The sequence below is a fragment of the Solanum lycopersicum genome, chromosome 6 (genome assembly GCF_036512215.1).
Source record: "Solanum lycopersicum chromosome 6, SLM_r2.1".
Lineage (NCBI taxonomy): Eukaryota > Viridiplantae > Streptophyta > Magnoliopsida > Solanales > Solanaceae > Solanum > Solanum lycopersicum.
In genome coordinates, this window is record NC_090805.1 from 40,146,323 (window position 1) to 40,158,111 (window position 11,789).

The window sequence follows — 11,789 nt, forward strand, 5'->3', positions numbered from 1 at the left end:
AGTGTATCAATAGCAATGCTCCATTTGTGACAAAAAAATTCAAGAAAATGTTCTACAAAGCTATATCCAGTTTAACCATTGATCTATGGATTTTTTAGGAGCCCAGTAGTACTGCAATTTCACATAAATATATCAAGGGAGATGCGCCAATGGTGGTATAAAAGTCAAGACACTAAACCTCCCAACTCTACCAAGCTATATCCAGTTCAACAATTGTTAGCTAAGTGTTTCTTTTCAAAGCTCACTCGTACTGCAATTCCTTTCTTCATAGTTCATCACATTTAGACAGAACATGTAGTTTCAGTGTCTAGTTGAAAGTATTCAAAAGATCAGCTAAAGGATGAACTTGAACCTAACTCGTTTACTATATTTTACTAAAGCTTCAAAAAATAAAAAAAACTAATCAGTGCTCCACATTACCTAACACCAAATATATTAAGTTTTTTCAGGATAAAGCAAATCATATCAATTTTGGTAAAGAACCACTAAACATTCAACATACTATGCCTAAGAACAACAAAAGGCATTTCATACCATACAAGATTGTATTTTTCGGCATTATAACATACAACATAGCAAAAAACTACTTTCTCAACTCCATCTTTGGAGGTGCAGGTTACTGATAAAAGCTTGGCATAGGTGTTGCTTTAAATTTTAAGCTCTTCCTTATCATTTTGATCTCAGCTTCCTGAGTTTCCTGTTAGAGAAATGAAAGAAAATAAAATGGGAATGCTACAAGATAACCTACAACAAGAAATTTTCTATCACTTATTTATTGTCATATCAATAATATCACACAAATAGGAAAACAAATTTCAATAGTAATATCAACTTATTCAATTCCAGAATCATCTATGAGTATTTTTAAGAAACTTGTTTTCAATAAAATATTTTTTCCCCGTACCAAAAACATTCTCCGATATTATGACTGTTCTTATAGACTACTAAAATATTTCCAGCAAAAAGCAATTTGCTATTAACTACTCAATTTGGTCCAACCATTTTTAATCTCTCAATCAATCCTATTTGGAAAAACTACCAATTCTCTAGGAGGAAAAAGCCATAATTGTGGTTCCTATTGTAAGGAATAATTGTCTTTTTATTAAGAGTGGTGTTTGATTCAACTTGTGCACACCTATATAGCCTACCGAAACTTGCTACATCCTACAAGCACAGTCACGTTGAAAGAAATCACCTAGGGTGGGAGAGAACCACACCCAAAAAAACACTAATGAGATGGGAGAGACCGACCCCCAGGCTATATAAACCCCACATCAACACTTTATAGTACTGATTTTTTTATTTTTTAAAACAGAGAAATCGTAGAGGTCCAGAGGGGCACGATTTGAAACTTGGAGGATAAGGATATGATGCATCAGATGACTAGATTACAGTGACTCAAGGGAGGAAAAGATTCGCAATACCTGAACAAAGCTAGAACATCATGTAATGTATATGTAATTTATAAATACACCTTAATAAACAAGCAACAACCATTTAGTTCAACAGAAAAATTTCAGCAGCCAGAACTGTCCCAAGTTTTCTGCAACTGCAAAGTACTCGACTAGTAATAAGACAATTCTCTTAAGGATTTCTGGCTACTCAACATTTAGATAACAGAGGCAAGCAGCCTGCAAATTTCTGATGACCGCACTCAGCAATCTTGAAAGAAGATAGCCTCACTACAAATTCAACCTTGCTGCTGCTGACTATAGACAAAATGGCGAATTTTGCCTAGTACAATATCAAGTGTATTCATTTCTCATCTTATTTATACCTTTGCAATACTTAAGTCTGTTTAGTCAATGTGGAGCACTGTTTAGCTTTTGTTTTTTGAATTGATCATAAATTGAACCTAACTCGTTTACAATATTTAACAAGAGCTTCGAAAAACAAAAACTAAACAGTGCTCCACATTACTTGACACCAAATATTTTATGAAGTGATCAAGGATAAACTGATTTTTTTTATATGCTAATAAAAATAAGAACTCCAAATCTAAGGAGTGAAGGAAAAAAGAAAGATTTGACGCATTTAGGATACAAAGATAGCATGCATGCTAGGATTTGTCTTTTGTACTTTCTCCTAGTACAATGATAAAAGTCAAAACATGTTTGACAACAAATGTCAGTAAACTGCAAACCATGCATGCATACCTGCAGCACAAAACATATATGAACTCCACATGTTTAAGAAAAAGTTCGATATTGCCTGTAAAGTGACTCGCCTAACCTCCAAGTGATTCACCACTAATTCTATCCTTGACGAGTCAATATCTTTCCTCTCTATTAGATATAACTCGCCAGTTTTATCAAGTCCCACACCTTCAAAATTTGCAAAGAAGTATTATTTTCAGGGGCTAGATATCAAAAGATAAGTGCTGCAATTTGAGATGAAAACTGTACTTTATCAACAACAAATCTCCATTTTCTTACCGTATCATATATTAATGGCATTGTATCATCTTTTTTCCATGAAAAAAGCAGTAAGGCTGATGATCAACTCAACCAAATAGTAGCATCCAAGCATTCAACGAAAGAAAATAGTACAACAAGTTTAGTTCTTAATTTTTCCTCCTCCTTAATATGAAGCCAATAATAACAGCGTATTAAGTACTCTCCAATATTGTTTATACTCTGAATAAGCAAAGTACTTGTAAAATGGATACGTCAAAACAAAAAGGCCAAAGGTTTTGCTACTAAATGCAAAATAATTGTACATTCATAATACTTTTCAGCCATTAAAAGAATACTTAACTCAAACATAATTTTTAAAAAGATAAAACAAATCCCTTGATAACTAAAGCATTTCCTGCTAAAAACAGTGAATTTGTTTTATATACAAGGGAAGTCAATAAACAAAGAATTCAACTTCCAAATATCACAATGTTGCCTAAGAGAGCCGGCTTTACTCATATTCGGAGATATAAGGAGAACGCAAAAAGGAGAGTCAAGGTAAGCTGGTAAGGTCTAGTAACTAGGAGTTACTGAATGTTTGTTATGACTTATGAGAACTGACAAAGAAAATGTCAACATTTGTATATGTATTCATTTGGATCTTAGCAGATTGAATATGACTTCTTCATCGTCTGATAATCAGGAGGACTCCACAATTTGGGAAAAGTAGTTAGTTTTTTGCCTTTATCTTTGCTACATCCTGTTGTAAGATTATGAATTGGTGATCATTTGTGGTACTGAGTTTATTCAAGTTAATGCATTGGTCTTTCTTGTCATACTCATAAAGGAATTACCGAAGAGGATGAAGCCTGAGACACATGTACACATTGTGTCAAATAACACGAATGAAGAAAACAGTTCATCCTAAGTAGAAGCCAGGTCTAAAGTCAAGCAACTTAATACAAACCAAAAGCAATCTCCCAAGGTGTTCCCTGAAGTGGAGTCCCCAAAAACTCCTTATTCAGAAGAGCCTTCACCAAGAAGATCAGATACCCCTCGAGAAAAGGTGTACCTGTGTTACACATCTTGTCTGGACATGTTAAGGACTCAATCATTAGAAAAAGGGTATGTCTCTAAAAGTCACTTTCTAGTTTCTAATACAGGAGGAGATAAAATTTTTCTAAATCTCTTCGAACAATGACATCTCTCGGAATAAGTCTCAGCTGCATTTCTCTCCCATTGTAAGATAAGTTGACTGCTCCATCAAGGACACCAAAAGATTTTGTCTGTCCAATAACTGGACAGATATTCAATGATCCCTTCACGCTTGAAACCGATCAAAAAAATGAAGGGAAAGCCATCCAGGAATGGATAAAAAGAGGTAATCCAACATGCCTCATTATAAGGCAGTCTTTATCTGCAGCTACTCTTCCCAAAACCAATTATGCCCTGAAGAGATTGATAACCTCTTGGAGGGAACTATACCCTGACTACATCAAACAGAAATGAGGACAATAGGACCAAAACAAAAAAGAAAATCCACAAAACATTGCATATCAATAACCCTCAAAACTATCGAAACCTTCAAGCTGAACTTGAGCAGCCATTGATGAGGCTGTGAAGTTCCATAAGGAGAATATCAAAGTATACTCTTGAGATTGTATTGTAGAAGATGATTGATTGATTGCATTGATCACCCAAGAGGTGTATATATACATGTGAGATTGTCAATCTAGTGGAGAAAGAAAAGAGTAACTAACAACTTAACAATCTAACAAACTAACAAAATAATTAGTTACATAACTAACTATGACACCACTAACTATAAAATGGAAAGTAACTAACTAACTAACTACTTGAAATAAGTAATGTACATGTTTAATTATGAATGTTAATACCCCTCCTCAAGTTGGAGGTGATGATTTCGCAGCCAACTTGCGCAAAATGGCTGAATGCTTGATGCCAGTGAGGGCCTTAGTAAGAATGTCAGCAAGTTGATTAGAGGTAGACACATGATGCAAAGAAATCAACCCCTCCTGAAGCTTATTACGTACGAAATGACAATCCACTTCAATGTGTTTAGTTCTCTTATGAAACACAGGATTGCGAGCAATATGGATTGCAGATTGACTGTCACAGTAGACACTAATAGGAGAGGAAATGGAGACAGTTAGCTCAGTGATCAATCTGTGAAGCCAAGTTAATTCTCCTACAACTTTTCTGAGTGACCTATACTCTGCTTCTGCTGAAGATAGTGAAACTGTCTCTTGTTTCTTAGATTTCCAGCTAATAGGACTGTTACCAAGCAACACCAAGTACCCACTGACTGACTTCCTTGAATCTGGACATGATGCCCAATCTGAATCACAAAATGCTTGGACTGTACAATCAGGATTCTTGGATAACTGAACTCCTAAAGTAGTATCTTGTTTGAGGTATCTAAGTAGATGATAAGCCGCTTGTAAGTGTGGAGCTCGTGGATCCTGCATGAATTGGCTTAAATGTTGAACACTAAAAGCTATGTCCAATCTAGTATTAGTCAAGAAATTCAACTTTCCTATCAATTTTCTGTAGAAAGTGGGATCAGGTAAAGGAACTCCTTCCTTGGCTTTCAACTTCACAGCGGGATCCAAAGGAGATGATAGAGGTGTATAGTTGAAACAATCATATTCTTTGAGTAAGTCTAGAATAAATTTCCTCTGAGAAATCAGTACTCCATCTGTTGTATCAAGAATCTCCAGGCCCAGAAAATAGTGAAGTCTTCCAAGATCTTTGATCTTAAAGGTTTTGTCTAAATATACTTTGAGCTGTGCAATCTCAGTTGTGTCTGTCCCTGTTAAAATAACATCATCTACATATACTGCAACAAATACAGCCAAAGAACCTTCCTTTCTGTAAAACAAAGAATGATCAAATTGTGAATGTGAGTAGCCTCTAGATGATAATGCCTCAGTTAGCTTAGAATACCACTGCCTACTTGCTTGTTTGAGGCCATAAAGAGACTTTTTCAGCTTACAAACTAGCTCTGAATTAGGTACTTCAAGTCCTGGAGGTAATTTCATGTAAACCTCTTCATGAAGATCTCTATGAAGGAATGCATTATTTACATCAAGTTGAAACATACTCCAACCCTTCTTTACTGCACATGCTATCAAAGTTCTCACTGTGGTCATCTTGACTATAGGTGAATAAGTTTCAGTGTAATCAATTCCAGCCTGTTGTGTATACCCCTTCACAACCAATCGTGCCTTGAACCTTTCTATGCTCCCATCTGCTTTGTGTTTTACTTTGTATACCCACCTACATCCAACTGCTTGTTTGTTTGGTGGTAAAGTAACAAGATCCCAAGTGTCATTATCATACAGTGCTTCAAACTCTTGTATCATGGCCTTTTGCCATGCAGGATTCAGTGATGCTTCCTCATATGATGATGGCTCACTATCATGACAAATGTTCTCAACAAGTGACTGACTAGTAGATGCAATGACTTCAGGAGATATATGGTGGTGTTTGGTAAACAATGCAGTAAGGGATAGATTATTGTTGATCTCTGTGTTTTGTGTGTTGGAATTGACTGATTTTAGTTTTGGGATATTGATAACATAATCTTTCAAATGTGATGGTATTTTGTTTTCTCTATGAGATCTTCTCTGTACTATTGTGGGAGGATTGTGTTGGGATGATGTTGAAGAGGTAATGGGAGCACTGGAAGATATACTGGGATTTTGAGTAATGTGAGAAGATATATGAGGAGGAGTTGTATCAGTCACATTGTCACAATCATTTACACAGCCTTTATATGAATCTAAATCAGCATAATCAGAGGATGAAAAAGACTTTAAAACAGAAGGAAAAGAAGGATTTTCAGTTGACAAAGCAAAAGGAAAAACATGTTCATGGAAAATCACATCTCTGGAGATATGTATCTTCTTTGTAGCCAGACTCATCACCTTATAACCTTTGGTTCCAAAAATATATCCTAAGAAAATGTGTGGTGTGGTTTTTGGTTCAAACTTGTCTCTAAGTACCTTTGGAATAGTGGGGTAACAAAGACAACCAAAGGATCTAAGCTGACTATAGTTTGGTTTCTTATTGTATAACACTTCATATGGACACTTATTTTTCAAATAACTTGATGGAAGTCTGTTAATAAGATGTGTAGCTGTTAACACACACTCTCCCCAGTATCTTATAGGCAGTTTAGATTGAAATAGAAGTGCTCTAGCTGTTTCCAACAAGTATTTATGTTTTCTTTCCACTATACTGTTTTGTTGAGGTGTGTAAGGACAAGTTTTCTGGTGGATAATCCCTTTGGACAGAAGAAATTGGTGTGTATCATTATTAACAAACTCTAGTCCATTATCTGTTCTAATGCTTTTCACTGTGGTATTAAACTGATTCTCCACCATGACTGTAAAATTCTTTAAAACTTGTAATGCATTACTCTTGGTACTTAAAAGTTGTGTCCAAGTTGATCTACTATAATCATCCACCAATGTAATGAAGTATCTGTAGTTGTCATATGTAGGTGCATGATAAGGTCCCCATAAGTCAATGTGTAGTAGCTCAAAAATGGATTTGGTTTGGTTGTTACTATGGTTAAAAGGTAGCCTTTGTTGTCTTGACATTGGACAAATGTTGCAGGAAAAAGGTTGTTTGGGAGAGAAAACAGCTGGTAAGTCAGTAATACTTTTCATCTTAGCAAAAGGTACATGGCCAAGTCTATTGTGCCATAACAAATCTACATTATCTCCTGCAATACTACAAGAGTTGTGATCATCCAGAACATTCATATTATTAGGAGAAAGTTTACACTTAAGAGGAACAGAATTAGAAACCAACACTTTGAACTGATCTGGAAAACAAGGACTAGCAGAAAAAGAATTACATGTATCATTCTTAATGGAACTAGACAAAGGTTTATTATTGGAAAAACAACAGCATATCTGACATGTATTGACTTTATTAGAAGCCTTCAAACACTTTGTGCACAAGAAGTAAAGCCCATCTCTACAATTACCAAGAACCTGAGGCCTCTTCACTAAAGGGGTCTGCAATAGACACAATGCATTAGTGAACAAGACTATGCACTTCATTGTAGCAGTTAGGGATTGAACTGAAACTAGATTATACTTAAAAGAAGGCACATATAAAACTTGATGTAAAATGATGCTAGGTGTGACTGGTACTTCCCCAAACTCTGTTACTTTGACTTTGTATCCATTTGGAAGAGAAACAAGTATAGGAAAAGGTAAGGTTTTAATGTTCCTTAGAGAGTTTCTACTAAAGGTTATATGGTTTGAAGCTCCTGAGTCAATGATCCACAAATTAGCACTTGATTCGAAACATTTGCAAGATGGATTGTCAACAACAGTAGAGGAAGAACAAAACACAGTACCTGCAAAGTTCATTGATCCAGCAGCCACACCAGAAGTATTGTTAGCCCCAGTCTCTTCTCCCATATTCCCATTTTGGAAATGTTGCAATAAATTCATGATCTGTCCATATTGTTCTCTTGTGAAGTTAACATTCCTTGAGTTGTCACCTTGAGATTGTGATTGTTCCTCTCCATTACCAGACACCACATCACCTGTAGTACCATGTACATTTGCTACCACTCTTCTTCCTTTGTAATTTGAGCCTTGCTGTCTAGAACTCTAACCACCACTGTAATTTCCTGATCTATTATTTTGATTATTGTTGCTTTGGGGATACCCATGCAGCTTGTAGCATTTATCTTTGATGTGCCCAGTCCTCTTACAGTAGTCACATACTATGACATTCCTGTTGTTTGGATAAGAACTCCCTCCTGAGTTACTGTTAGTATCACTATGATTTCCATAGCCATTTGCATAGTTATTCCCTTGAAAATTTGTTCTAAAAGGTCTTCCTCCATGGCCTTTGTTATCAACAGCTTTAACATTCAGGGAAACAGAATCTGTTCTACCAACAGGCTTGAGCTCTCTTTGCTTTTCCTCTTGAATTAGTAATGAGAAAGCCTGCCCCATGGATGGAAGAGGATTCATCATGAGAATGTTTCCTCTTATCACTGTGTACACTTCATTTAATCCCATAAGAAAATGAATTAACCGCCTATCTTGCTCAGCCTTGTACATACCATCTTTCGCACCACATACACACACACAGCTACAATGGTTCTTCACATTCAAAGTGTTTAAGTCTTCCCACAACTTCTTCATTCTTGTGTAGTAGACAGTGATGTCCAAAACTCCTTGTGTGAGATCATTGATCTCCTTTTGGATTTGATACAATTTTGCTCCATTGGTTTGATCATACCTATCTTCCAACTCCTTCCATAACTCAGCAGAATTGGTAACATATTCCACACTATCTGAAATTTCTTTGATTAAAGAGTTTAGTATCCAAGATGTCACCATATCATCACATCTTTGCCATTGACGTAATTGAGATGGATTGTTGTTTGGTTTCTCACAACTTCCATCAATGAAACCCAACTTATTTTTCATTGACAAGGCCCTCATTACACCTCTTCTCCAAGACCTATATCCTGTTCCATCAAATTGGACAGGAACAAGCATCATCCCTGGATTATCCGAAGGATGTACATACAGAACACCATTTGTATCGTTTCCAGATGTGACAGATCCTTCAGATGTGGATGCCACAGCTTCAACAGCCATCACAACTAAGCTGTTCGATGAGCAAAAGAAGAAGAGAAACAGAGATGCAAACGAAGATGAACAGAGATGAAAAATCTCTGGAAAACAAATGTAATCAACAGAGTAACTTCAGGATCTACTATCGATTGCTAAGACACGTAGCTAAACCAAAGAGAAGAGAGCAATTCACTGCGCTCTAATACCATATCGAAACCTTCAAGCTGAACTTGAGCAGCCATTGATGAGGCTGTGAAGTTCCATAAGGAGAATATCAAAGTATACTCTTGAGATTGTATTGTAGAAGATGATTGATTGATTGCATTGATCACCCAAGAGGTGTATATATACATGTGAGATTGTCAATCTAGTGGAGAAAGAAAAGAGTAACTAACAACTTAACAATCTAACAAACTAACAAACTAATTAGTTACATAACTAACTATGACACCACTAACTATAAAATGGAAAGTAACTAACTAACTAACTACTTGAAATAAGTAATGTACATGTTTAATTATGAATGTTAATAAAAACCCTTCACTTGATTTTCTTAAATTAATTTTTACCCAGAATCATCAATCATTTTTCATGAAACTCCACGCAACATAAACGATTTTATCTATTAAATCCAAGAAAGAAAACCTCAAAACGAAGAAATCATAAAACCCCCTAATCAGCATACAAAAAACTGATCCATCAAACCAGTAATCAAAGATATACAATAACACAAAACAAGATAAAACCCACTACTCCAACAGTAAAAAAAAACAGAGAAAGACTCACAAGTTTGAAGGAATGAGAAATCGAGTTACGAGCAGGGAGAGTTGTATGATTCGAGATATTAGAAAGTATCAGTCGTTTCTTGGCCGCTCGAGCGATTATCAATTTACCGGTCTGATTTTTCTCCACCGCCGATGAATTGGCTGCCAATCCGCCATTGCTTGTCTCTTCGCCACCTTGAAACTGACGAACGCCAAATGATCGAAAAATGGGAAAAACTTGTGATCGTTAAATTAGATTCTCGTTTGAATTGGACAGGTTCAATTTTTAATTTTATTTTTTAAAATATTCTTATTTTCTTTTATCTTTTATTTAAATTAATTTAACGCACATTCTTTTTATCGGAACTTTTATTTTAACCTTCATTCAATATTTTTTTTCTTTTATTTTTCTATTAATTTTATTTTCTTTTTTTTGATTCAGTTTCAAATTTAATTTTAAATGTCTTATATTTAAAAATAAGTTAGTTTTAAATGGATTTCAAAATAAGTGAAGAAATCAAATAAAATATTAAAAAAAATGTTAAAATTAAAAGAAACCTTTAAATTATTTTAAAAAGTAAAATAATAAAAAGTTAAAAGCTAATAAATTAATTAAAAAATTTAAAGTGAAAAGAAATTAAATAAATATTTTAGAAAGAATGAAATAAAAATAATTTAATATATATAAATTTTAATATCAATAAATATGTGTATTAATTAATCATAAAGTTACCAATCAAAATATGACATGTGTCAAATTTGTACACTTATCACTTACTTTCAAGAGAGGGTGTGCGAACTTGCTATGTCATATCAATATTTTTAGTGTATTTATTCAATTTTGAATTAGTTTAGGAAGGTGGACCTTAGCTAAGTTTATGTGTATCTTCGAAATTTCGATCATATTTTTTAATAATATTTTTAAAATTTATGGTCTATATTTATATTAATTTACGAGGATACTTATGCCTAATCCTAAATAATTTTTGCGAAAAATATAACTAAACACAACTATCAAAAAACTCCTCCGTAAATCTAACTAAAATGAAAAATATTTGTATTCTACAAGCATACGTCTGCTAAGACTATTAATTTGAAATTTTGAAATTACATTTGTAGATTATTTTGATTTAGATTCTGTTGATTAAACCAGCCACATTTAAAAAAAAAAAAAACCTTCCTGAAATTCATTAAACTGTATTTTTATGTCCAAACACAATTAAAAAAAACAAACATATTTTAGGTCTTATCTCTAAGCACTTACATTTTAATTTATGTAAGACATTTTTAATTTATTCAATTCTGAAAAGAAAGGGAAAATACCCTAGTACCCCCTCAACCTATGCCCGAAATTTCAGAGACACATTTATACTATACTAAGGTTCTATTACCCCCCTGAACTTATTTTATATGTAATTTTCTACCCCTTTTTAGCCTACGTGGCACTAGTTCGAAAAAAAAAGTCAACCATCGTTGGGCCCACAAAATAGTGCCACGTAAGCTAAAAAGGGGTAAAAAATTATTAATAAAATAAGTTCAGGGGGTAATAGGACCTTAGTATAGTATAAGTGTGTCTCTGGGATTTCGGGCATAGGTTGAGAGGGTACTTGGACATTATCCCCTGAAAAGAATGAAGTTTTTTCTTGATTGACAAATATTTAATAAAATTATCAATTTTTGCTTATATTAGGTCTCACTTATTTGACAAAATGTTCACTAATATTATTCTTCTATTTAAAAATTCATTTCTCAAAGATAAATTTGATACTTATAATTTTTTTTTATATTTCTTAATTTTATGTTTAGTCAATTTAAATAGATGACATTAATAGGAAGAAATGGAATAATTACTCCTAAACTATAGGTTACATAAAAAGGTCTGAACTATATCTGAATTTTGATCGAAATTGTTATTACGATACTAAACTTTATGAAAGATCTTTTATCCTGGTACACTATTTAATAGTGTATTTTAAAAGTATATATGTATT

At 34.0% G+C, this 11,789-nt stretch overlaps 1 long non-coding RNA gene across 1 annotated transcript; it reads right to left on the reverse strand.

The window, feature by feature from the left end:
- Positions 1–416: 416 nt before the first annotated feature.
- Positions 417–10,073, reverse strand: LOC104648095 (uncharacterized). The gene is made up of 2 exons (XR_742122.3): positions 9,821–10,073; positions 417–697 (listed from the first exon to the last, which is right to left on the reverse strand). It is a non-coding gene; the product is annotated as an uncharacterized lncRNA (long non-coding RNA).
- Between the last annotated feature and the right edge of the window lie 1,716 nt (positions 10,074–11,789).